Raw genomic sequence first — 27,975 nt, 5'->3', positions numbered from 1 at the left:
AATAAATGTTTGATAAACAAATATTTACTGGGGTAGGCAGAGAAAGCACATAGCAGACTCTGATTTCTAAACTCTGCTGAGGCACCACTACCACACATAGCCCATATCCTCTGCAGATATCTCTGAAGATAGGTTTATTCTGGGAATATGCCCTGTATCTAAATTCTTTTAGGCAGTTAAGGGTAAAGTCAAAAATGTCTTGCCAGGTGTTTTGATTGTTTTTGGTTCAATATAATCTGCATTCCAAACTGACATTTTGGGGTGGTGAATTTTGCTCTCTTATAAATACAAAGAGTAAATCCTAAAGTAAAACAAAGACTTTAGTAAATAATAATATATCAGTATCAGGTTCCCAAATATAACAAAAGTACAACACCAATGCAAGATGTTAATGATAAGGAAACTGGAAGCAGGCTGGGTGGAGATATATAGAAACTCTGTCATTTCTGCTCAGTTTTTCTGTAAAGCTTAAACTTCTCTAGAAAAATATAGCCTGTTTTTGTTTTTTTTTTTTTTTTTTTGATGGACTGAATGTAATAATACACTCAAAGACACTTTCTTTAGATGAACAGCTTACAAGTCATACTCAGAGGAGCCCTATCAGTCCCAGGAGATGGTTCACTGACCACTTGATTTGGGGATGCTCAGGGAAGTGGAGCAGGAGAAAAGAGGGAGCAATGACAAGGAGGCCACTGAGACTGGGGCCTCAACTTCCATTAATTTCAAACAGAGCAACTGCCTGTTCCTCTGTTGCACATACTGTACACACTCTTCACACTGGAGTCCATTAAAGTAAGGATTCCTCAGTTAAAGAGAGAAAAAATACATAAAGCATGAAAATCAGTGATACAACAAAATACCTACCTAATCAACCCATACACTGATACTCTGAGCTGCTGAATAAATAACGAAACACTTAACTCAGATTTCCCACTGAACCATCAACCTATGATTGAGCTAAGCAGAAGCTAAACACATACGCTGTGAGAAGTTCAACTGACTAGCGTTCACTGAGCATCAACCATGAACTTAGTAGTATGCTAAGCTATGCAACAAAGCTCTGCAGATACAAGTGAGACACAAGGCATAGTTTCAACCCTCAAGAAGCTTAGAATCTGACAGGAGACAGAAAACTAATACTTATAACAAAATGTGAAAACAATAGAAAATGCCTGAGGTACCCAGTGATATGAATGAGACAATCCTCAATTAAGTGTCACTTTCCTAAATCTTTGTCTCCCTTTACAAAAGGCAAAGTACCCAGTGCAGCCAAATAAATAAGTAAATAAAACTTCTTTTAAAAATTCCTTAAAGGATAAATAAAAGCTAATAAAACCAGATAATCAGCAGTAGACAGCATCCTTACTAAAGATGTAAAAAGAACAGAAACAGAAGGTAAGCGCTACTTCATTATTTTGTTGTTTTCAATTGCAAATTTCATTGTCTTTTCAAAATCGGTGTCTCCGCATTGGTACTCACTGATGACTCAGATTCCAGGATCTTCCTAATGGCCGTATGGTTCCAAACAGGCACAATGGGCCAGAAGATCTGGTCACCCTCTCTCAGGGGCTGTTGGGAGGTGTCCTGACAGCAGAACATACAGGCTCCAATCTTCGTGGCTTCCTGCCCAAGACTTTCTCACCTTACTTCTGCCTAAAGAGACAACTTTAGTGGGGTTTTTCCCTGTAATACCCAGCACCACACTATAGAGAAAACACTCAGCTGTTAACAACAGGCGCTGCGAAATTTTTAAAGCTTGTATGTGTATTATGCTATAAATTACCCTGTTTGTGGGTGTGAGAATAAATATCCATGTATATGGATGTGTGCACACACACACACATACACAGATACAGACAGAGTATGTTACAGTTAAAGCCATGCTGTCGAAAGCCACTCAAATCCAGAGAAATTTATGGTTCTAAATGCAGACACACATTCAGGATAAAGACAGGAAGATTATAAATACTGCACCAATTACCAGAATAGATAAACTGCCTGAGGAGCATAAAACATTTGCAACATCATAGCCTTGGTAGCTCATACTGTCCAGCAGACCTGTCGCAAATGGGTAACTGGGAGATATGTGCATGCTGTCACTCAGCTGTGTCTGACTTTGAGACCTCATGGACTGCAGCCCGCCAGGTTCTGCTGTCCATGGGATTCACCAGGCAGGAATACTGGAGTGGGAGCCATTTCCTTCTCTAGGGGATCTTCCTTCTCCAGGGATCAAACTTGCATCTCCTGCATTGGCAGGTGAATTTTTTTTATCACAGAGCCACCTGGGAAGCCCTAACTGGGAAATAAAAGATGATTAAAAATGCAAAGCTGCTGCACCCAAATGACAGGCTTTATTTGACAATGAACAGTGGACACACAGACACCATTGCCATGTAAAAGAAAAGTGGTTCTTGGTAATTCATTTGCCCACTGAGGTCCACTACTGATATGTAATACCTGATGGTCTTAAAGCAGGGAGAGTTTGCCATTACTAATTCCAACTTGGTTTTATCCTTCAATACCAGAACTTCTTTTTCTTTTAACTGAGAATTGATAGATTGTTTCACCAAGAAGAGACAAAAAGTTGTCCATATACAAAAATAAACTCAAGATGGATTAAAAGCCTAAATGTAAGACCAGCTACTATAAAGCTGCTAGAATGAAACATAGGCAGAACACTTCTTGACATAAACGGTAGCAATATTTTTTGATCTATCTCTAAAGCAAAGGAAATAAAAGCAAAAATAAACAAATGGAACCTAACTAGATTTAAAAGCTTCTGCAGAGTAAAACCATTGACAAAAATGAAAAAAAAAAAAAAAAGAAAACAAGGAAGAAGAGAAGTTCAGAAGGGAGGATGGTGCTGCGGCTGCAAGATCTATGCTTCCAGAATGTGGAATAAGAGAGAGATCAAGCCGTGAGCCATTGGAGTGGGAGCACTGACTCCAAGACCCTAGACAACCAGAGAACTAACCTGAGGCAGTATCAAATAGTGAGAACTCACACAAAGGAAACCACTTGAATATGGGACCCTTCATCGCCCAAGCACCAGTAGCACCCTGTGTAAGATGCTTCATCTGAACAACAAACAAAACAAAAATACAAACCTAATCATCAGGAGACAGGATTACCACCTCACTCAGCCTTTCCTATCACAGGAAAAAGAAACAAAAAAACAAAAACTCAGCACAAATCTCACCCAATACGAGGCTTACACAAACGACTGGACCAACCTTAGGAGGGCAGAAACCAAAAGGAAGAAAGAATTCAACCTTCTTCAGAAAAAATTCAATGTTCCTTAAAGCCAGGAAAAGGAGACCTCAAAAATAATAAGTTTTAAAAAAAAAATGAAAAGTCAGAGAAATACTACACAAATGAAGGAACAAACTAGAAACACAGAAGTCCAAATAAACGAAGAGGAAATAGGCAAACTACCTGAAAAAGAATTCAGAATAATGATAGTAAAGATGATCAAAACCTTGAAAACAAAGTGGAGAAAATGCAAGAATCATTTAACAAAGACCTGGAAGAATTAAAAAACAAACATACAGAGACAAACAACACAATTACTGAAATTAAAAATACTCTATAAGGAATCAGTAGCAGAATATCTGAAGCAGAAAAATAAATCAGTGAGCTGGAAGATAAAATGGTGGAAATAACTTCTGAAGAGCAGAATAAAGTAAAAAGAATGAAAAGAACTGAGGATAATCTCAGAGACCTCTGGGACAATATCAAATGCACCAACATTCGAATTATATGGGTCCCAGAAGAAGAAGGGAAAAAGAAAGGGTGTGAGAAAATTTTTGAAGAAATCATAGTTGAAAATTTCCCCAACATGGAAAAGGAAATAGTCACTCAAGTCCAAGAGTCACAAAGAGTCCCATACAGGATAAACCCAAGGAGAAACATGCCAAGACACATACTAATCAAACTAACAGAGACTAAATAAGAAAGAAAGAATATTAAAAGCAGCAAGGGAGAATCAACGAATAACATACAAGAGAAACCCCATATGCTTAACAGCTGATCTTTCAGCAGAAACTCTGCAGGCCAGAAGGGAATGACAGGATATATTTAAAGTACTGAAAGGGAAAATTCTACAACCAAGATTACTGTACCCAGCAAGGATCTCATTCAAAACTGATGGAGAAATAAAAAGCTTTTCAGATAAGCAAAAGTTAAGAGAATTCAGTACCGCCCAAGCAGCTTTACAACAAATGTTAAAGGGACTCATATAGTCAAGAAATACTTGAGAAGAAAAAAGATCCACCAAATCAACAACAAACAATTAAGAAAATGGCAATAATTACTTTAAATGAAAATGGACTAAATGCTCCAACCAAAAGACACAGACTGGCTGAATGGATACAAAAACAAGACCCATATATATGCTGTCTATGACAAACCCACTTCAGACCTAAAGACATGTATAGACTGAAAATGAGAGGATGGAAAAATATGTTCCCTGCAAATGGGAAGCAAAAGAAAGCTGGAGTAGCAATCCTCAGACAAAATAGACGTTAAAGAAGATTACAAGAGATAAGGAAGGACACTACATAATGATCAAGGGATCAATCCAAGAGGAAGACATAACAATTGTATATATCTATGCACCCAACATAATACATAAGACAAACAATAACAGACATAAAAGGAGAAATTGACAGTAACACAATACTAGTAGGAGACTTTAACACCCCACTCATACCAATGGACAGATCATCAAAATAGAAAATTAATATGGAAACACAAGTCTTAAATGATATATTAGGTGACATAGATTTCAATGATATCATCAGGATATTCCATACAAATGCTAAAGAATACACCATCGTCTCAAGTGCACATGAAACAGTCTCCAGGACAGACCACATCTTGGATCACAAAAAAACCTCGGTAAATTCAAGAAAATTGAAATTGTATCAAGCATCTTCTCTGACCACGAGGCTATGAGACTAGATATCAAGAACAAGAAGAAAAAATAAGAAAGACAAACACATGGAGATTAAACAACATGCTTCTAAATAACCAACAGGTTACTGAAGAAATCAAAAAAATCAAAAATCCTCAACAAAATTATAGCAAACAGAATTCAGCAACACATCAAAAAGCTCATACACCATGATCAAGTTCGGTTTACTCCAAGAATGCAAGTAGTCTTCAATATACGCAAATCAAGCAATGTGATACACCATATCAACAAATTGAAAAATAAAAGCCATATGATAATCTCAATAGATGCAGAAAAAGACTTTGAAAAACTTCAACACCCGTTTATGATTCAAACTCTTAAAAAAATGGGCATAGAAGGAACCTACCACAACATAGTAAAGGCCATAGATGATAAGCCTACAACAAACATTATTCTCAATGGTTAAAAATGAAAAGCATTCTGCCTAAGATCAGGAGCAAGACAAGGGTGTCCACTTTCACCACTGTTATTCAACATAGTTCTGGACATCCTAGTTACAATAATCAGAGAAGAAAAAGAAATAAAAGGAATCCAGATAGGAAAAGAAGAAGTAAAGCTCTCACTGTTTGCAGATGACATGATGATGTACATGAAAATTCTAAACACAGTATCAGAAAATTACTAGAGCTAATCAGTGAGTTTAGCAAAGTTGCAGGATACAAAACCAATACACAGAAATGACTTGCATTTCTATATACTAACAATGAAAACTCAGAAAGAGAAATTAAGGAATCAATCCCATTCACCATTGCAATAAAAAGAATTAAATATCTAAGAATAAACTTATCTAAGGAAACAAAAGAACTGTACACAGAAAATTATAAGACACTAATGAAAGAAATCAAAGATGACACAAACCGATGGAGAGATATTCCATGTTCCTGGGTAGGAAGAATCAATACTGTGAAAATGACTATGCTACCAAACACAATCTACAGATTCAATGGGACCTCTATCAAATTACCAATGGCATTTTTTACAGAACTAGAACAAAAAATTTCACAATTCATATGGAAACACAAAAGACCCCGAAAAACCAAAGCAGTCTTGAGAAAGAAGAATGGAGCTGCAGGAATCCACCTTCCTGACTTCAGATTACACTACAAAACTATGGCCATCAAGGCAGTATGGTACTGGCACAAAACAGAAATATAGACCAATGGAACAAGATAGGAAGCACAGAAATAAACCCATGCACCTATGGGTACCTTATTTTTGACAAAGGAGGCAAGAATATACAATGGGGCAAAGACAGCCTCTTCAATAAATGGTGTTGGATAAACTGGACAGCTACATGGGAAAGAATGAAATTAGAACACTTCCTAACCCCAAACACAAACTCAAAATGGATTAAAGACCTAAATGTAAGACCAAAAACCATAAAACTCTTAGAGGAAAACACAGGCGGAACACTCAATGACATAATTAAAGCAAGATCCTCTATGACCCACCTCCAAGAGTAGCGGAAATAAAAACAAAAGTAAACAAGTGGGACCTGATTAAACTTAACAGCTTTTGCACAGCAAAGGAAACTATAAGCAAGGTGAAAAGACAACCAGCAGAATGGGAGAGAATAATAACAAATGAAACAACTGACAAAGGATTAACTTCCAAAATATACAAGCAGCTCATACAACTCAGTACCAGAAAAACAAAGAACCCAATCAAAAAGTGGGGAAAAGACCTAAACAGACATTTCTCCAAAGAAGACAGATGGTTAACAAACACATAAAAAGATGCTCAACATTGCTCATTATTAGAGAAATGAAAATCAAAACTTCAATGAGGTATAACCTCACACTGGTCAGAATGGCCATCATCAAAAGTCTACAAACAATAAATGTTGGAGAGGGTGTGGAGAAAAGGGAACGCTCTTGCACTGTTGGTGGGAATGTAAATTGATACAGCCACTATGGAAGACGGTATGGAGATTCCTTAAAAAACTAGGGATAAAACCACCATATGATGCAGCAACCCCACTCCTAGGCAGATACCCTGAGAAAACTGAAATTGAAAGAGACACATGTATCCCGTTGTTCATTGCAGCACTATTTACAATAGCTTGGGTTTCCCTTGTGGCTCAGCTGGTAAAGAATCCGCCTGCAATGACGGAGACCTGGGTTTGATCCCTGGGTTGGGAAGATCCCCTGGAAAAGGGAAAGGCTACCCACTCCAGTATTCTGGCCTGGAGAATTCCATGGACTGTATAGTCCATGGGGTCGCAAAGAGTCGGACATAACTGAGCAACTTTCACTTGATTTGAAAGCAACCTAGATGTCCATCAACAGATGACTAGATAAAGAAGTTGTGGTACATATACACAATGAAATATTACTCAGCCATAAAAAGGAACACATTTGAATCAGTTCTGATGAGGTGGATGAACCTAGAACCTATTATACAGAGTAAAGTAAGTCAGAAAGAGAAAGATAAATATCATATTCTAACACACATATTTGGAATCTAGAAAAATGGTACTGAAGAATTTACTTACAGGGCAGCAATGGAGAAACAGACACAGAGAATAGACTTATGGACATGGGGAGAGGGGAGGAGAGAGTGAGATGTTTAAAAAAAAAAGACAAAGAAGAAAGAAAGAAAGACCGCCTACTCCAAGGGAGAAAATACTTGCTAATGATTGGACTGATAAGGGGTTAATATTCATATAATATTTTTTTATTTTGTCTTTATTATTTGGCTCTTTCTGCACTGCTTCTGTTTATTTTGTTGCTCTTTTCTTAAATCTGATGTCCAGTTTCTTTATCTTATGGAATGAATATGTTCCCCCTCAAATCTATATGTTGAATCTTAACCCCCAATGTGATATTTGGAAATGGGAATTTTGGGAGGTGACTAGGTCATAAGAGTGGAGCCTCATGAGTGGAATTACTGTCCTTATAAAAGAAACACCAGACAGTCCTCTAGTCCTTTCCTTCATGTGAGCACCCAACAAGAAAACTACCTCTGTGAACCAGGAAGTGGGCCTCACCTCTACAACTGTGGGAAATAAAATGTTCACTGTTTATGCCGCCTAGTCTGGTATTTTGTCATAGCAGCCTGAACAGACTAAGACACTTTATCTTTTGTTGTTTCTTGTTACTTGGGTGTTAAGGCTATAGATTTTCTTCTACGCACAGGTTCAACTGCAGCCTGTTAGCTTATGTGTTACATTTTCATTATCAATGGTGTCCAGATATATTTCAAGTTGGGTTTTAATGTTTCTTTTAATTAAGAGTTGATTATCAAAGCATTTTAAATGTCCAGATTGCAAAATTTTGATAACAAATTTAGGTGATGAGGACTTCATTATTTCAACCTTTTTGCAATTCTCTGTGATGTCTTTGTAACCTATAAAGTCCATGCATTACAACTTTTCCAAAAGCCCATGAAAAGAAGAATATTCTCTATTATCAGGGTCTAAGCTTAAATACAAATGTCTATTTCATTGTTATCAATTATTTTAATCAGATTATTTTTTATCTAGTTTATTTTCCATAGATTCAGAGTTTAAAATGCTCCATTATTTGGTTTCTGTTTATTTCTCCTTGCATTTATATAGCTTGTACATTGTGTATTATATTACTCTATTATTTGATGTATCCTGAATGCCACACTTTAGAGGTGCCCCCATATCTCCACCAAAAACAACAAGAAAACACATCAGACCTATGTTACACAGGATTTGATGCTTGACTCTTGTACAATAAAACTAGTAATTTTTATTCTCGTGTTTAACATGGTTTAATGCCCTGGGAAAGTGCTTCTTGACCTCTCTTGCTTAATGTCACTGAAGAAAACATGACTGAGTCTAAATGTCGAGAAGAGCTGTGAGTTGTGGGCAGGGCAACTGCCAGACTGCAGGCAACAGACAAGCACACTGCTAGGTGATGTGGGTATGATTCAACAGTGAGAGGGCTTAAGAGAGAGAAAGACAAATTAATTTGCTAGATCCTTCCTCTCAGAAAGCATTAGTGCAAACGATTCTTGCATTAAAAAGAACACAGTTTCCAATAGTGTTGCACATCTTTTTTCTTTTATCAGAATCTTCCAGTGCCATTTCATAGTTTCAGAGGTCTCACAGATTTAAGCAGACATAGTGGTTTATGCACATTTTGCAATCTTAAATAATGTAGACTTTTTGAAACTTGAATATATGAAGGTCACAACATGAAATGCATGAAATTTTATGTCAGTTCTTTACATTGATATTAGATAATACATTACAACTAGATAGACACTGGACATAAAACTGAAAATTATTGTTTTTATAAAACTAGCAAGATTGAATTAAAATGTTAAAATATGGTGAAAAATTAAAATTTGGCATATTTAAAGTGACTTAAAATATATTAATGTATCCTACATTTTGTCTTTTAATTCTAACAATTCTGAATATTTTACAAGAAATGTAACTTCTTAAAAACATTCAAAAAAGAAACTTTCTCATTTGTTTATAATTAATTTAGATGCTTAATGAAAATAAATTCAAATTTTACACTCTGTGAGTACGGATGCAGTTTAGTTTTTAATTCTTTAGCTCAGAAGTCGGTACATTTTTCTGTAAAGGACTGGATAGTAAACTGCATAGTCCCCATGTTAAAAGAATTCCAATGAAAGCACCTGCTTTTTAAGTTCCTAGAGGTTTGGTTGTTCAGAATCCCCAAGGATAAAAAGTAACTTTCTTATGGGACTGGGACCTTAATTAACCTCACTCAGTCACACCATGAGAGCTGGTACAGTGGAAATTTTGAAATTTTCTTAGGAATTGAAGCTTCCAAAAATACACATGTAGCTTAAGCTGGGAGAAAAGTAGATAAAAAGAAAAAAATTTATTTTTTCTATTCATTAGTAAATGCTGTTGTGCCAGAAGATCACCAATCACATAACATGTTAGGTATTTCTGTTTTGTTTTGTTTTCCTTTTTGTCATTTATTGTATTATTTATATTTCCAAAAAAGCTAAAAATATATCATTTTTATTTTTACAGCACAAAAGGTGTTATAGATTACTGCAATAGTTTTTTTTCTTTTTTGCAATAGCTTTTTAATTGCTCTCCCCATATGTATTCTTGCCCCTCACTCCAATCTGTTTTCCACACAGTAGTCATATTTTAAAACCAGAAGTTGGAAACTATCACTCCTCTTCTTAAAACTCTTTAGTTTTTCATTACACTCAGGATAAAAGAGCATACGATGCCCTCTAAAATCTTGCTCCTCCTCCAATTCCAACTTCGTGTTTCATAGTTTAATAACTCTCTTGCACTTCTCGGCTGCTAGTCACACACAAGGTAACTCGGCAGAAAATGGGGATACTGAATGCAGGTTAGATAAGAAGCTTCAGGTGACAAACTGCCCTAAGCTGGCTTGCACAACAATGGCCTCAGTGAAAAGTGAGACAAAAGGATATGAGGTGGGCCTCAAGAAGTGTACAGTACATTAATTAGGTTCGTTAGATCTTTGGAGAATGTGGCTAATCTGTCCTACTCTTGTGTAAATGCCCTACCAGGGATTTTCATGGAGCTATAGCTGTCCTTTGCACTGCTCCTCTTAGATATCTTGGACTGTCTGCCCGATACGTATTTTCAGTCAGGTCATGTGGCCCTACAGATCAAGATTAGCTGAAAGAAAAAGGATAATTAAATTATCAATCTCATGGTGGTATCAAACTCTCTATATTTTTCTTAGTCACTGGCATTGATGACGTTATTTCATCCTTTGGTGATGATCAGATGTGGAATATTTCCGTTAAAAATTCAGATACTGTCTATAATGAGAGCAATGATGAACTCTATTAGGCTCTCTAAACTAGTGTTGATTATAATATGTGTGTATTGCAAAGCGGTCCCTGAACACCATTTTTAATGGCAATCAGTGGTTCCTTCCCCCAACAAATTAAACAAAAATGATAAGTTCCCACACAGAAGCAAATCTGCAAGATAGCACATTTCCTTCAATTCTCACAGTCATTAAGAAGTATTGTTCATGACAGTTAGAAACATATAATATTCAACCTTCCGGTTTAACAGAACCCAGCAAGGACTCAAATGCACAGTTCATTATTGTCATTATGGAAGAATTTCTGCCAACAAGTTACAATCAGGTTACTATCATTCACTCATGTTGCTAATAGGAATAATTTCATGGTAATTGGCATGTTCTAGACAAGGGAAGAACATAAATAGCTGCTGGAATCATTAATGATTTGTGCTGACTTTCATGGTAAAAATGACAGTATATTAGTTTACCAGATGCTGGATCAAGCCATGGGCCATTAACAGGAGGGTGTTCTCAGAATGTTTTCAGAACAAATACCAGCTGGTTTATTTTCAGCTTGCAGACATAATCACATGCATCCCCTATCAGATCCACCACAATCCTGTCAGATACATCATAAATTAAAGGCTCAGGGGCTCATTACAGGCTCTTATCCTTAAAAGCAACACATTGTCCTGCCTAGTCGGAAAATATTAAATGAGCATTTAAAGAAACTGCAAAATGCATTGCCTTGAAAAAATAAGATACCCCTTAAAACTATTTACGGTACTCAAGTATTCAAAATGTCCTTCATTGTCAAATTTGCATCAATCTCTATAAACAAACAAACAAATTCCTGTCCTTTCAGGAAGGCTTTCAGGCTGAGTCTCTTAGGAATGGGGTGTGGGTTTAATAGTAAACTTAATATGCTGCATTCAGAAGAACAGAGGCACTGGCATAAAAAAAAAAAACAAAAAAAAACTCACTACAGGAAATTGAATGTGCACTACATTAGTAACCAGAACAACTCATATCCGCTGCACAAATACATTTATATTGAGAAGGAAAAACAAAAAAACACAAAAACTTCCCATCTTTCCTGAATCTTCAGAATGAATGTAAAGCTTATTTAAATTCCCTTTCTGTCTTGCCTTTGTACATGACTCCTCTCCCAATACCGAGCAAATCTACTGGAAGACAAAGATATGTTTGCAAAACAAACCCAAAATAGGTAACTTTTTTAAAAAAAATGGAAGAGTTCCTGTTTTCAACTGTTGATTTTCAACTGACAGTCGCAATTTCTCAGGATCAGATTATCCACCTGGAAAGTGTAAGAAAACAAATCTTCCAATTAGCACTTGGGCAAAGTGCGGAGCTTCAAAACCTTGATTGGTGGGATGGCTCCTCCGTGTGTAAAAGCGCCGTAGTAGGGCGAGCTGGGGCCGCTGTTGCCCCGTATTCTATTACCACGAGTGTGCGACACGGTTTCTGTAATTATCGCCTATATGTACAGTAGTTGTTAATTAGCCAGCCGCTGCCAAAGACAGGATGGCATTCTTACATCGTGATTAGGGGTTTTGTGAGCATTTTGGGGTGGGGGACACTTTCTCACTGAAGACTCTTCCGCCTCATTCACGCTCATTCAGCTCTTTCTCGGGGAAGTTAAAAGCTGCAGTGATAATCCCCTGAGTATGACTTGGAAGAGTATAAAAAGGAGCAGTGTATAAGCGATTGGATGAGGAAGCCTTTTATGTGGAAAGTCACTGAATGGGTGGCTGAGGACAGCGCCAGTGGGGAAAGAGAGGGGCAGCAGACTTGCCTTCCTAAGGTGGTGAGAGAAGCGGGGATAATCGGAGCAGCTCCCATCCCTTTCATCATCAGATCATGCTGTTCCTGCCCCTCGTTTCACCTTGTTTCTCAGGGCCAACCAACTCCTCACTGCCATTTTGCTCCCAGTGCTGGAAGAGGGGAGCAAGGCGGATTTTTGGTAGGGACCCAGTTTCTCGCTGAATGCCAATTCAGCCAGCTGGCACCGAACAGGCCATGCCTTCTTCAGAGGGGGTCAGCAAAACCCAAATTAGCATGCTCCATTTTAAAAACTTGCTTTTATTTAAAGACTAATTCATGACAAACAGTGGCTCCCCCACTGAGGTCTGGCGCCCCGGGAGCTGGCACCCAACCAAACACATGCAACTAATTGCCACCCTTGGATGACATGCAACTAACAAGCTCCATTTTGAGGCTGTAGATTCACTAAGAATGTGACCCCGGAAGGCAGCAGATGCAGAAAAGCTCCTTTCATAAAACCTGTCCTGGTCTAACCGTGGCAGAAAAGAGCCTGAAAAACACTTTTGTTTCCCTGTACTGAGGATTTATCTCCACGAATGGATGCAAACGTGGCCGACTTAGAGGAAGGGGACCAAGCATGCTGGCATCCCCATCATGTCATTGGAGGCAGGGGCTCAGCCCCTCTCTTTGCTCAAGGATATAGGAGAAGTTACCCACAGTCTGCAAGCTCTGTATTTTCTCCCATTTGTAAATGGAATGGATATCCAGTATTTCACCACCACCCCTCCTATAATTTCCTTTAGATCCTCAGACCTCCTTTATATAAGCAAGAACTCTGCAGCCAGGATGTCTAAGTTCAAATCCCAGCTCCACCACTGCCTACTAACTGGCAAGTAATTTAACCCACCCATGCCTCAATTTCCCCATCTATAAATTGGGATAATACTAGAACCTCTGGAGAAGGGAATGGCAACCTACTCCAGTATTCTTACCTGGAAAATCCCATAGACAGAGGAGCCTGGTGAGCTACAGTCCATGGGGCCGCACAGAATTGGACACGACTGAGCAACTACCTAGAGCCTATCTTGTAGGGTTTTTAGGTGTGTAGAGGAGTTAATGTAACCATGAATGAAGAACAGTGTGTGGCATATCATCACTCCTTTTTGAAGGAAGCTCTCTGAGTCTGAGATAGCTCAGCCTTACGGACAGAAATTTCCCTTTGCATAGTCTACATTTCAAACTGCACCTCTCCTCCATAAATTTCCCAGGATTACACCTCTAAGGCTTTGCTCACTACTCCTTCCTCTCTTCAGCTGTCATTCCCACATTGGTTAATCTTACTTGACCAAACTCCATCTACCTTCCAAAGCCCTACTTCAGTTTTCACCTCCACTAGGAGTCTTCCCTGCTGTTCAGTGGTGATGAATCCCTTCACTCTTGGCATAACCCCCAGGGCATTTCCGCAAAGAAGTGAGTATTTTATGTGCCTGTTAAGTTTCCTCTTCCAGACTGACAGCTTCTTCAGATCATAATCTATGAGTAATTGACACATACTAGGTACTCAGTGAACATTTGATGAATAAGTAGATGTCTGAGTAAAAAGTTAGCTCTGCATAAGTGAATAGCTTTACACCGTGGTTATGCTTGGGCTTCCCTGAGAGCTGAGCTGCTAAAGAATCCGCCCACAACGCAGGAGACCCTGGCTCAATTCCTGGGTCGGGAAGATCCACTGGAGAAGGGAAAGGCTACCCGCTCCAGTATTCTGGCCTGGAGAATTCCATGTACTATATAATTCATGAGGTTGCAAAGACCCGGACACAACTGACTTTCCCTTTCACTTTCAACTGGTTATGCTGAAAGTTATAAAAGTGAAAAAGTTGCTCAGTCATGTCCAACTCGTTGGGACCCCATGGACTATAGTCTGTCAGGCTCCTCTGTCCATGGCATTTTCCAGCAAGAATACTAGAGTGGGTTGCCATTTCTTCCTCCAGGGGATCTTCCTGACTAGGGGATCAAACCTCATCTCTTGTGTCTCCTGAATTGCAGGTGAATTCTTTACCAGCTGAACCCTTGGGGAAGCTTCACTCCTTCTAGGATATAATTTACCCAAATCCTATCTTTCTGAATACAGACACAGAGTTCTATGTAGCCCTGGAAATCCCAACCAGGTTCTTGTGCCAGCATTACTTTCTTAGGCATTTTCTCATTTGAATGCTGTTACCAGCATAACACATATAGCTTGACTTTCTCACGTTGTTTCAAATCACTAATTCCCAATTAGGCAGATACCTCACATCAAATCTGTAAGCGAATGACTCCCATGGCATTTGTTCATATCCCTCTCTTAAGACACTTAATACTTTTCACCTCATAGAATAATGATTTATAGACATATGTGTCTCTCTCGCCAGATATTTGAACTTCTTAAAGTTAGAACTGTGTTAAATCCATTGTTTCTTCCTAACCAGTGTCTAGCAGGATGCGTCACACAGCAGTCACAGTGGGAGTTGCCTATAGTTCACATAGACTTTTGGGGAGTGTAACAGCAGCTCTGCGCAGCTAAGCAGCAGAAGCAACACATCACAAAGTCATCTGACTCCATTAGAGAGGAAGTCAGCACCTTAGAGAGATCGGATCTCCCTCTGCATTTTTAATCCAAAGCTTCTAGTCAGGTGACCCCGAAACACCCCACACCTCTGCCTTGCCTTACCAATTTGTCTAAAATAATCAAGAAGAAAATGAGAGGCTATTAGCTCCACTTGCATTCTCTAGTCAATCATCATTCTAAATTATTAATCAGTTGAAGTATTGCCAAGAAATTTTCAGGCCCCTTTCCAAAAGTATAGTCATTTTTCAAGTGAACAATTAGCCATTTTATTCATTTATAAGTCACAGAATTTATAGAAAAGCAGATTCTTTTCCTTCTTTTACTTACTTATTTATTTTCCTTTTGGATCCTGGGGGAGGGTAGGAGAGATATAGGTGAAACTTGAATGCAGCTTCCTTTCATTCACTCATTTATTGACTTGGTATTACAGAATCTAAGTTTAATAAATGACGTTCTAAAGTATTTCCTGACCATAAGCATTTGTAACATTGTCCCAATACTATGACACTCCTGATTGATCATTGTTGGCAAGGACGAAGTGATCGATTGTCACCACCCTTTCTTCCCCATGATTGATTCGGTAAAATCATAAAAAACCATAACTCCTGGTTTCTTTGAGCTTATATTCTGAGGGAGGAGACAGTCAAAAAGGAATGTTAACCAAAATATAAATAAAACAGTAGTGGCAACTGTTACAAAAGAAACATCTTATGAAATGATGTACATTCTTAAGAGAAGATGTACCTTAAGATGTTAGTAGTATGACTCATAATCCATGGATCAGAAGAATTGTGAAACTGGGGACTTAATATGTAATCAAATCCAAGGTATGGAAGTGGCTGGAGAATTTAAAAAGACACATAGCTCTAGGTATCAACTGACCTCAGAGACTCCAAATTTCTAGGACATCTACTTCTCTGTCCCTTATTTGAGTTATGTGTTGTTTTGTTGCTATTATCACAATTTCTTAGGGGTAATTTTCCAAGCAAGACCCACACTGTGCAATTTGCCTTGTCAATCTCATTTGATGCTCATTAACAATCCCAACTTTCCTGTAAGTGATATACTATATGTTTAAAGGGAGTCCGATATGTAGCTAAAACTGTTTTTCCTTCTTTTACCTTTTTGGACATTTTTTTCCCCCTAGAATGAAGGTGAGCAACAATGATTAGTTTCAACTACATCTTCAGAAGGTTACTTATGCATATTTTGATAGCCTCATCAATGAGAATGGAGTCCAGGACAATTAACTATCATTTAATTTTTAATTATATACGCTGAGGTACAAGACCTTCCTAGGTCCCACGAACTTTAAGAGGCTCAACACCTTGTTATATAGGATAGATTACAATAAACAATTGTTGGGTGTAAAATTCTTGAGATTTTAATATTTTTGCATTTGAAATTATTTGGTTATGTATAATTTGGTTTGTAAAATATTAAAATTGGCTAAAATTTCTCAACAATCATCATGCAATTCAGATATTCTTAAGTGAGAAAAGCTAACCCATAAAATGTCTCTAAACATAGACTGTTTAAAATTACTAAATTTAGTAATAGCAATAGCATAAAGTTCTATTTTGTTGACATTTCAATAAATATCTAATTGTTCTGACTCTACTTCTTTTCCTTTTAGTCCTCAATATTTTTCTAGGCCCTCAAAAAATGCATTGGCCCTAATCATTAACCTCAGTATCTAAATGTTAAAGGAAGCTATGAAGAGTCTGTGCATTCCTGGGTCCCACATGGTACTAGATAGTGATGGTGATGGTGTGGGAGGTTACCCCTCCCACCACCAAAAAGGCTAATGCTATTATAACATGAACAATCCCGGTTAGCCTAAATGGGTGTACCAAAATTCTTGTTTTGTTTGTTTTTTTAAGCCTGCCCTGATTTTACTGTGATTTATGTACTTTCCTCTGAAGTTCCACTCAACTTCACTTTCAAAGATTATCTTGCTTTTGGAAAATTCTCATACCTTAGTACACAAGAATCACCTAGGACCTCTGGTTAAAAATGGAGGTTCCTAGGTCCTGACTCCAAAGAATCTAATTGCATAGATATAAGTGGAGCTCAGAAACTAGAGTGTTTAACTCTCTGTAACCTTACAGGGTTTATTGGTTGCTAAGTCATTGGTTGATGCCTTGTGGTTGATGATAAGAGCTGTTGAATCAGACGAATTGAAATGCTGGACAAGTCGAGTCAATTTAGGCCTGTCTCTCTCAGCCCTGGCTCCTATTAGAATAACCTGTAAGTGTGTTAGTCACTCAGTCGTGTCTGTCTCTTTGCGATCCCAAGGACTGTAGCCTGTCAGCTCCTCTGTCCTTAGAATTCTCCAGGCAAGAATACTGGAGTGGGTTGCCATTGCCTTCTCCAGGGGACCTTCTAGACCCAGGATTGAACCTGGGTCTTCTGCACTGCAGGCAGATTCTTTACCAACTGAGCCACTAGGGAAGCCTGGGGAGCTTCTAAAAACAGTTAGCCACTCCCTCCCCCACAAGGATTCTGATTTATTTGATCTGGGGCGGAGCTGTTGTTGTTTAGCCACTAAGTCGTGTCCGACTCTTTGAGACCCCATGGACTGCAGCATATCAGGTTTCCCTGTCCTTCACTATCTCACCGAATTTGCGCAAACTCATGTCCATTGAGTCAGTGATGCCATCCAACCAGCTCATCCTCTGCCACCCATTTCTCCTCTTGCCTTCAGTCTTTCCCAGCATCAGGATCTTTTCCAGTGAATTGGCTCTTCACATCAGGTGGCCAAAGTATTGGTACTTCAGTTTCAACATCAGTCTTTTCAATGAATATTCAGGGTTGAGCTTGGGCACTGGTATTTTTTAGAGCTACTATACAAACAAATCAAACAGCCTAATTATCATAGGCTATGAGAGCCTAAGGGTGTCAGCTCTCAAAAGGGATTAACTCACCCACTGAGGTGATGATAAGGCCTAAATCTCCTAAAATGAAAATACCACAGCAGAGATTTAGCAAAGCTAAAACCCATCCTCCGTTCCCAGTTTGTTTCAGCCCCAACACACCCAAGTTGGCCTTACAGCCTCAGCACAAGAAATTGAGCCCTTTACTTGGGTTTTCATCTTCTCACAGAATGATTTAGTAGTTCTATTATAAAAGCAACTCCATTATAATTACAGTGTTTGAATTATAAACAAAACCAAAAAAGATGCAGAAGGAACAATCCTTTAATCAAAACTGTAAAACAGAACAATTTCTGGCTGCATTTAAAAGCAAACTCCAAAATATTAAGAGTAAGCACTCCATTTTTTTTATTCCTGCCTCTTTACTGTAAGAGCAACACTACACTTTTTTTTTTTAATTAACCAGTTTGCCAACCTGAAGAAACACAGTGAGTGATTTAATGAGCATATACTGTATGCATGGTAATTGGCAGGCTGACAGTTGGTTCATTTCAAACTGACAAGAGAGCACCACACATTAGTAAAAAGGTTTTGGGGGTCTCTTTTCATTAAATAAGCTTTACAGTTAAAAAACATTCCAATTGTATTGGCAAAGCTGTCACTATCAGTCCCAGGGTGACCTTACTCTCTGTCACTATCCAAGTCCTCAAATCTTGAAGAAATTATTTTTTAAGATGCAAAATATAGATATTTAGATGCTGGTAGGGGTATGTGGGGCCTTCTGAGTCAGATTCCATTGGTGATTTCATATCACATGAATTTTAACGTACTATGTGCCAGTTCTTCACAACAACTGCTTTATAAATTGGAATATTTCTTGGAAATAATACCAATAGTGTTAAACTTATTCAATATTTTAGAAGCAGTACATGCATGCTGTCACTTCAATCATGTCCAACTCTTCGAGACCCTACAGACTATAGCCTGCTGGGCTCCTCTGTCCATGGGATTCTACAGGCAAGAATACTGGAGTGGGTTGCCACACCCTCCTCCAGGGGATGTTCCTGATTCAGGGATCAAACCCGCATCTCCTGTGTCTCCTGCATTGGCAGACAGGTTCTTTACCACTAGCACCACATGGGAAGCACTAGAAGCAGTATAATGTAGTAGAAATAAAACAGGATTTGGTGATGTAGAGAAAGGGGTTCAAATTTTGACTTAAAACATTTATACAGTGTCTTGGTCAAGTGATATCACTTCCCTGGGGCTGTTTCCTAATTTACTAATTTATAACACCTACTTTGTACATAGAAGACTGTAACATACTTCTCATGGTTATTGACAACATAGGGACACAAATAAATAGTAACTAGATAAGCCACAGAAGTTCAGACACTGGCGTTTCAAGTTAACTACAGTCAGATTCCTTAGATTTCTACCATGCATGTTTATTGGAGTTATATAAAGACAACAGTAAAATAATACTTATATACCAGTGTGGTCCCAATCATTCCTACCAAGATTCTGAAAGGTAGATGTTATTATCCCAGTTTTATAAAATCTCAAATACAGGAAGGGATCTTTAAGATCACATGAGAAATTTCTGAAATGTTTTGACTTTTCTGATCATACGAATTTGAAATTTCCTGTGTTTCCCTCTTTGCTCTCCCTGCCAGAAAACCCAGGTGTGCATCTGTGTGTGCTCAGCGTATACTTACAACCCTGTTAGCAATAGTCACTGGTGGAATTCTTTCCTGATTTTAATATATGATAATTATATATATATATAGTTAATCTTATTTTTTATTGTCTATAAACCATCACAAATAAGGTAGCTATTTCTTAGCTAGATAATAGTGGAGCTAGTAATAACTTGGATGTATGTCACTTGATTCCAGCCTAGAGACCCTCTCATATGTGTAGACATAAAGATATCTACACTCTCCAGCGATGTTTTGCTTTCACTTGTGTTGAGCTTTGATGCCACAGTTTTATGGAATGGTCGTTACCCTAAAGTGATGAGTAACCTGTGTCTCTTAACTTACAACTGGATTATCCTCAAAAATTTCTAGACTCAAAAATACTCAAAGTAACCTCACTGGAACTTTATCAGGTATAAACACTCACTTATAATTCTTATCTTAATGTAATGACCTATTTATTATTATCAAACACACCTTAACACTGGCAATACTTTTTGCCTTAAAGTTTAATTTTTCTGATACTAATATAGACTTCTTCTGCTTTTATTATGGTGTATCTTTTTCCATCAATTTACTTTCAATTTAACTGTATCGTTATATTTAAAATTTATCTCAACAAAAAATAGTAGTTCTTGTTTGTTAATCCATCCTGATAAACTCTGATTTTTAATTAAAGTATTTAGTCCATTATCATTTTTTTTCTTTTTTATTTACTTTTTTATTGAAGGATAACTGCTTTACAGAATATCGCTGTTTTCTGTCAAACCTCAACATGCATCAGCCATAGGTATACATATATCCCCTCCCTTTGGACACTTCCTCCCATCTCCCTCCCATCTCCCTCCCCATCCCACTCCTCTAGATTGATACAGAGCCTCTATTTGAGTTTCCTGAGCCACACATCAAATTCCCACTGGCTATCTATTTTACATATGGTAATGTAAGATTCCATGGTACTCTTTCCATACATCTCACCCTTTCCTCCCCCTCCTCATGTTCATAAGTCTAATCTCTATGTCTGTTTCTCCACTGCTGCTCTGAAAATAAATTCTTCATACCATTTTTCTAGATTGCATATATATGCATTAGAATACAATATTTATCTTTCTTTCTGACACACTTCACTCTGAATAATAGGTTCTAGGTTTATCCACCTCATCAGAACTGACTGAAATGCATTCCTTTTTATGGCTGAGTAATATTCCATTGTGTATACGTACCACAACATCTTTATCCAGTCATCTGTCGATGGACATCTAGGTTGCTTCCATGTTCTAGCTATTGTAAATAGTGCTGCAATGAACAACGGGATACATGTGTCTCTTTCAATTTCAGTTTCTTCAGGGTATATGCCTAGGAGTGGAGTTGCTGTGTCATATGGTGGTTTTATCCCGTTTTTAAGAAATCTCCATACCGTCTTCCATAGTGGCTGTATCAATTTACATTCCCACCAACAGTGCAAGAGCGTTCCCTTTTCTACACACCCTCTTCAGCATTTATTGTTTGTAGACATTTTGATGATGGCCATTCTGACTGGTGTGAGGTTATACCTCATTGAAGTTTTGATTTTCATTTCTCTAATAATGAGCAGTGTTGAGTATCTTTTTATGTGTTTGTTAGCCATCTATATGTCTTCTTTGGAGAAATGTGTTTAGGTCTTTTCCCCACTTGGTATGAGTGGGGTGTTAAAGTCTCCTACTAATATTGTGTTACTGTTGATTTCTCATGTCTGTTATTGTTTATCTTATGTATTGAGGTACTCCTATTATGGGTGCATAGATATTTACAATTGTTATGTCTTCCTCTTGGATTGATCCCTTGATCATTATGTAGTGTCCTTCCTTATCTCTTGTAATCTTCTTTATTTTAAGGTCTATTTTGTCTGATGTGAGGATTGCTACTTCAGCTTTCTTTTGCTTCCCATTTTCATGGAATATATTTTCCCATCCTCTCACTTTCAGTCTATACATGTCTTAGGTCTGAAGTAGGTTTATTGTAGACAGCATATATATGGGTCTTGTTTTTATATCCATTCAGCCAGTCTGTGTCTTTGGGTTGGAGCATTTAGTCCATTTTCATTAAATAATTATTGATACATATGCTCCTATTACCATTTCCTTAATTGTTTGTGGTTGATTTGGTGGATCTTTTTTCTTCTCAAGTATTTCTTGACTATATAATTCCCTTTAACATTTGTTGTAAAGCTGCTTTGGTGGTACTCAATTTTCTTAATTTTTGCTTGTCTGATGAAAAGCTTTTTATTTCTCCATCAGTATTGAATGAGATCCTTGCTGGGTACAGTAATCTTGGTTGTAGAATTTTCCCTTTCAGTACTTTAAATATATCCTGTCATTCCCTTCTGGCCTGCCGAGTTTCTGCTGAAAGCTCAGCTGTTAAGAATATGGGGTTTCCCTTGTATGTTATTCGTTGATTCTCCCTTGCTGCTTTTAATATTCTTTCTTTGTGTTTAGTCTCTGTTAGTTTGACTAGTATGTGTCTTGGCATGTTTCTCCTTGGGTCTATCCTGTATGGGACTCTTTGTGACTCTTGGACTTGAGTGACTATTTCCTTTTCCATGTTGGGGAAATTTTCAACTATGATTTCTTCAAAAATTTTCTCACACCCTTTCTTTTTCTCTTTTTCTTCTGGGACCCAAATAATTTGAATGTTGGTGCATTTGATATTGTCCCAGAGGTCTCTGAGACTATGCTCAGTTCTTTTCATTCTTTTTACTTTATTCTGCTTTTCAGAAGTTATTTCCACCATTTTATCTTCCAGCTCACTGATTTATTTTTCTGCTTCAGATATTCTGCTACTGATTCCTTATAGAGTATTTTTAATTTCAGTAGTTGTGTTGTTTGCATGTTTATTCTTCAATTCTTCTAGGTCTTAGTTAATTGATTCTTGCATTTTCTCCATTTTGTTTTCAAGGATTTTGATCATCTTTACTATCATTATTCTGAATTCTTTTTCAGGTAGTTTGCCTATTTCCTCTTCGTTTATTTGGACTTCTGTGTTTCTAGTTTGTTCCTTCATTTCTGTAGTATTTCTCTGCCTTGTCATTATTTTTTTTTTAACTTACTGTGTTTGAGGTCTTCTTTTTCCAGGCTTCAAGGCTGAATTCTTTCTTCCTTTTGGTTTCTGCCCTCCTAAGTTTGGTCCAGTGGTTTGTGTCAGCTTCCTATAGGGTGAGATTTGTGCTGAGTTTTTGTTTGTTTTTCCTCTGATGGGCAAGGGTGAGTGAGGTGGTAATCCTGTCTGTTGATGATTTGGTTTATATTTTTGTGTTGTGTGTTGTTTAGATGAGATTGTCCTGCACAAGGTGCTACTGGTGGTTGGGTCATGCAGGGTCTTGTATTCAAGTGGTTTCCTTTGTGTGAGTTCTCACTATTTGATATTCCCTAGGTTGTCTCTGGTTGTCTAGGGTCTTGGAGTCAGTGCTCCCACATCAGAGGCTCAGGGCTTGATCTCTCTCCAAAGACCAGCCTAGGTCCAATCTACCAAGAAGAGTTTCACCCAACATGAAAGGGCCTTTATTTGAGTTCCAAAAGCCAGTGCACAACATTAATGTTTAATGTGAAGCCTGGCATACTGCAGTCCACAGTGTCAAAAGGAGTCTGACACAAGTGCACAATGGAACAATAACATCATTCAATATAAATAAATATGATTAACATGATATGGTTGCACTTAGAGCTACAATTTCATTCCTTGGTTTCCTTTTGCTTCTTCTGCTTTTTGTTCTCTGTTCAATCTTTCCTGCATTTTGGGGGGATCATTTTTAAAGTGCTTAAGATTCTACTTTATCTATTGGATTTTCAGTTATTGTTCTAAGCATTAAAATATACATTCTTGACCTTTCACAGTCTACTTAAGAGTTCATTTCATTACCACCCCATATAAAATTGAAAACTATACAATTATATAAGTGCATTTACTATGCAATCCCCCTCATTATTTATGCTATAATTGTCTTACATATGATATCTACACATAGCGCATTATAAGTATCACAAGGCAGTGTTAGATTTGGCTTTTAAATTTTCTGTGTATTTTAAAGATACTGAGATGAAAAAAAACAACACTCTTTCATATTTACAACTTCTGACATTCTTGATTCATTCTTGAAGATTTAAGATTCCATCTGGTGTTATCTCACTTCAGCTTGAATAACTTCCTTTAGCATTTCTTGTGTTGTAGGTCTGCTGGCAATGAATTCTCTTAGCTTACTTTTATCTGAAAATGTCTTTAATTTGCCTTCATTCTCAAAGGATATTTTCACTATACATAGATTTCTGGGTTAACAGGATTTTTCTTTTTCCTTCTATGTACTTTAAAAATATCATTTTACTTTTCCTAGACTCTGTAGTTACTGATAAGAAGGCTGTGCTAATTTAAAGTACAGTGTCCTGGAAGGTAACCTGCCATTTTCTCTGACCACTATCAAAATTTTCTCTTTACTGTTGGTGTCCAACAGTTAGAGTATGATGTGCATAGGTACAGTTTTCTTCAAATTAATCCTGTTTGAAGTTCAGAGTTTCTGGATCTGTAAATGTATGCATTTTATCAATTTTTTAAAAAATCTGGCCATTATTTCTTCAAATATTTTCCTTTCCCATTCTCTTTCTTGTCTTCTTCTGAGACTCCAAGTACATATACATTAGACATTTTTACTTATGTTACATAGATCTCTGAGGCTCTATTTGTTATTGTTTAGTTTTTTAAATCTTTCTTCTGGGACTTACCCAGTGGTCCAGCAGTTAAAACTCCACCTTCTAGTGCAGGGGATGTGGGTTCAATTCCTAATCAGGGAACTAAGTTCCTACATGCAGTGGAGTATGGTCAACAATTAAAAAATAAAAAACTCTTTTCTTTCTGTTCTTAAGAATGAAATTTGCTTCTGTTCTATCTTTAGGTTCACTGACACCTTCTATTATTTCCTTTGGATGTAAGCTCAGTGAATTTTTATTTCAAATATTATATTTTCAGTTCTGGAATTTCCATTTGTTTCTTTTTTGTAGTTTCCATTTACTATATTTTTTACTCATTGTGAGTGTATCTTTCTAGCCTCATTGAGTATGGTTATAATAGCTGTTTAAAAATCTTTGCTAATTCCCACCTTTGGGTCATCTTGGAATTAAACTTTCCTCTTCAGAAGGGGTCACATTTTCTTGATTCTTCATATCTTATGTAATTTGGGATTGTATTATGTGAATGTGTGATGCAAATATTTTGGAGCAAAGACTCTAAAATCTGTTAGAATTCTGTAAAGAGTACTGATTTATTTGTTTTAGCAGGCACATAATTTGATTATACACAAGGTGAAAACTATCTCTTGGGTGGCAGCTCAAACTTCATTTCAGTTCTTTCATCTTCAGCTGTGCTAGCTTGTGTCTGCTCCACACATCCATGATTCAGGTGTCAGTCAAAACTTTGCTTTGTATTTACGCACTGAATTGGAAGCTTCCCCCATCCGCCATTCCGCTCTCCAGAATTCTAGCTTAAGGGCTTCCCTGGTGGCTCAGCGGTAAAGAATCCAGCTGCCAATACAGGAGGCATAGGTTCAACCTCTGGTTCAGGAAGATCCCACATGCCACAGAGGAACTAAGCATATGACCCTCCACTATCGAGCATGCTCTAGAGCCTGGGAGCCGAAGTGCTGGGCTCATGTGCTGAAGCTACTGAAGCTCATGTGTCCTACAGCCTGTACCCTACAACTAGAGCAGCTGCCTCAAAGAGAGGCTCCTACACGGCAAGAGTGGCCCCCACTTGCCGCAACTGACAAAGTCTGCAACAACAAAGACCCAGCACAGCCAAAAGTAAATAAATAAAATTATTAATTTAAGAACAGTATTCTAGCTTCATTTTACAGGGGCTGTTGTTGCACTGAACCCTGTTCCTGGGGTCTTCAAGCCAAAAAGACTGTGGTTTTTCTACTGGAGTTAGTCACCCGAAGTGACATTAACTTCACCAGGCGTACCCTCAGTCAAAAAAGCCATAAAATGGGGAAATCACTCTGCACTGAGCCTGCTTCTAAGTTTTGAATCTGAAGTCCCTTTCAGAATCTACCTACTTATTTTCACTCTCTAGGATTGTCAGGTAGTTTTTCTCCCATACTTTACAGTTCCTATATGTGAAAATACCAGGTTCAGTAGCACACACTTAGCCATGCTAGAAGTGGAAACAAGTGAAAAACATTTAGGAAACACTCTTTTGCATTTCTCAGTTCGTCTCCTCAAAATATTTAACCTTCATTCATTACCTCATCTAGTGATATTTGGTTTTGATTTTAGGTAGAAACATAAGTCAGAGCTTCCTTGATCATCCTGCCAAGTGCATGAGAAGATGTGGAATGAAAGTACAGCATAAAGTTAAATGATAAAATGATAAAACATCAATCAGATCTGGCTGTAACACTGGCAGCATTTAATCTCAAAGCAATGAGGCTTATACGGGTTCATGACTACCAGAGATAATCTACATGGTACTTTGCCACATTATTTATTTTACCTTAGTTTTTTGATCTCAGATATCTCTATATCTTGCCTCATTGAAAACTGCAATAGGTAATATCCTATGAGAAACAGAATATTGAAAATAATATCCTTAAACAGTGATACAAAATCAGTAAGTGCACATTTCCTTCTTATAATAGTCCTTACAATCTCTTAAGAGCTTTTGTATGCCAAGTATCTTGCTTATCACTTTATAATAATTGCCATTTAATCCTTCATAAGCATTCTGTGAGGCAGTTCCTATAATTAGCCCCACATTGTGGAGGAAGATACCAGAGCTCAGAGAGGTTAAATGAGTTAACCAAGATCACACAGCAAATGGCAGAAACCTGTCAGTCTCTTTAAAGAAAAGAAACAGTGAAGTATAGATATTCAGAATCATGAAGCACGTGCCTTTTACTATGAAGAGAGAAAAGAGAAGTCTTTCCAAGCAAAGAGAAATAGGTGGAGATGCTAAAAGTCAAAGTTATAGTCTGCAATTCCTCTTTCTGCTAATATTTAATATTAAAATACTCCTCTTTTAGATCTATACATTTCATATTGACAGCTTTCATGTTAAAAAGAGCTTTGCTTCAGGGCTCAAAAACACTAACCAGAACCATAACACAGGGATCAAACAATTCCATGCAAAGCTCACACCAGGGTTCCATTTCAGTTCATTTCCTTTACCATCCTTAAGCCTTCTACATCTTCCAGAAAAACCTTCTAGACAGGAAGGTGATTCACCCAAAAGAAGTCAGGGCCATCAAGAAGTGAAGATGCCTGACTCATTCCTCCATAATCTGCATTTGATGAGTATTTCTAGAAAACACAGCAATGTGTCATAGCCCTACACATTTGAGGGACAGTCTTGCCCAATTTTGTAAACTTTGCATAAATCTATGAACTTTAAACAACTGTAGAATACGAGAGAATAGAGGGCAGACAATGTAAAATGGAAACAGGAGACTGGGTCGTGGCTGAAAGCATAATAAATGTTTGTGTTCTGACACATGGGGCTGTTCAATATTTATATTTATTACACATGCTAAATTGTTAGCTGAGACTTTGGGATGGGGGGATACTGTGAGTGGAATAAAGATGAGAAGGAGAGAAGAGGAGAGGGGTATGCACACATGAGTCCTATGAAGGGATTAAATGAGCACTACCCACTGATATCATGCTGGGGAAGCAGTGCCCATATTCACGTATTTACAGTCCTTTACTGCCCTATTTTTTAAAATGCATATTAAACTTATCCACTGAAATCATTCAAATACATACAAAGATGAGTAATTACTTTGTTCTATCCTCAAGTCTTTTTTATAAGATATATTCTTCACTGTCCCAGCCAATGCCACTAGGACTTCCTCTGGCCAAGAACAATCCCTTGCCATTTTAGGAGGTCCATTTCATGTCAGATGTGACCTCCTGCTACTACTAATGCCATCTCATCTCCAGTATCACTCTCAAAAGCATGCAAAGCCTAACAACTCGACTATGTAACTGTTTAACCTTACTTTTTACACATAAAAATTATTAAATATGTGTAACTGTCTGGTGGGGGGAGAATAATATAATAGATGTCAATCAGGCAACAGTTATACTACATTTCATAAAAGGGAAGGTAATGCTTTCTTCAAAAACTAAAGTCATCACTCCTTATTTAACTGACATAATATTTATACCTTGAGTTTTAAATGGCACCTACAAATAGAAGTCAGGAGAGGGTAAATTCTCTAAGGAAATTGAGCCCTGAAATTTTACCATTTTAAGAG

At 37.6% G+C, this 27,975-nt stretch overlaps 1 protein-coding gene across 4 annotated transcripts in view; it reads right to left on the bottom strand.

Moving 5' to 3' along the window:
- The window catches only part of FHIT (fragile histidine triad diadenosine triphosphatase), a 1,485,355-nt gene that overhangs the window by 1,033,730 nt on the left and 423,650 nt on the right, over nt 1-27,975 (bottom strand). The window lies entirely within an intron of this gene.

Source organism: Muntiacus reevesi, chromosome 4 (genome assembly GCF_963930625.1).
Source record: "Muntiacus reevesi chromosome 4, mMunRee1.1, whole genome shotgun sequence".
Taxonomy (NCBI): Eukaryota; Metazoa; Chordata; class Mammalia; order Artiodactyla; family Cervidae; genus Muntiacus; species Muntiacus reevesi.
The sequence above is the reverse complement of the archived record's forward strand: the minus strand, read 5'-3'. Positions and strand labels throughout refer to the sequence as shown.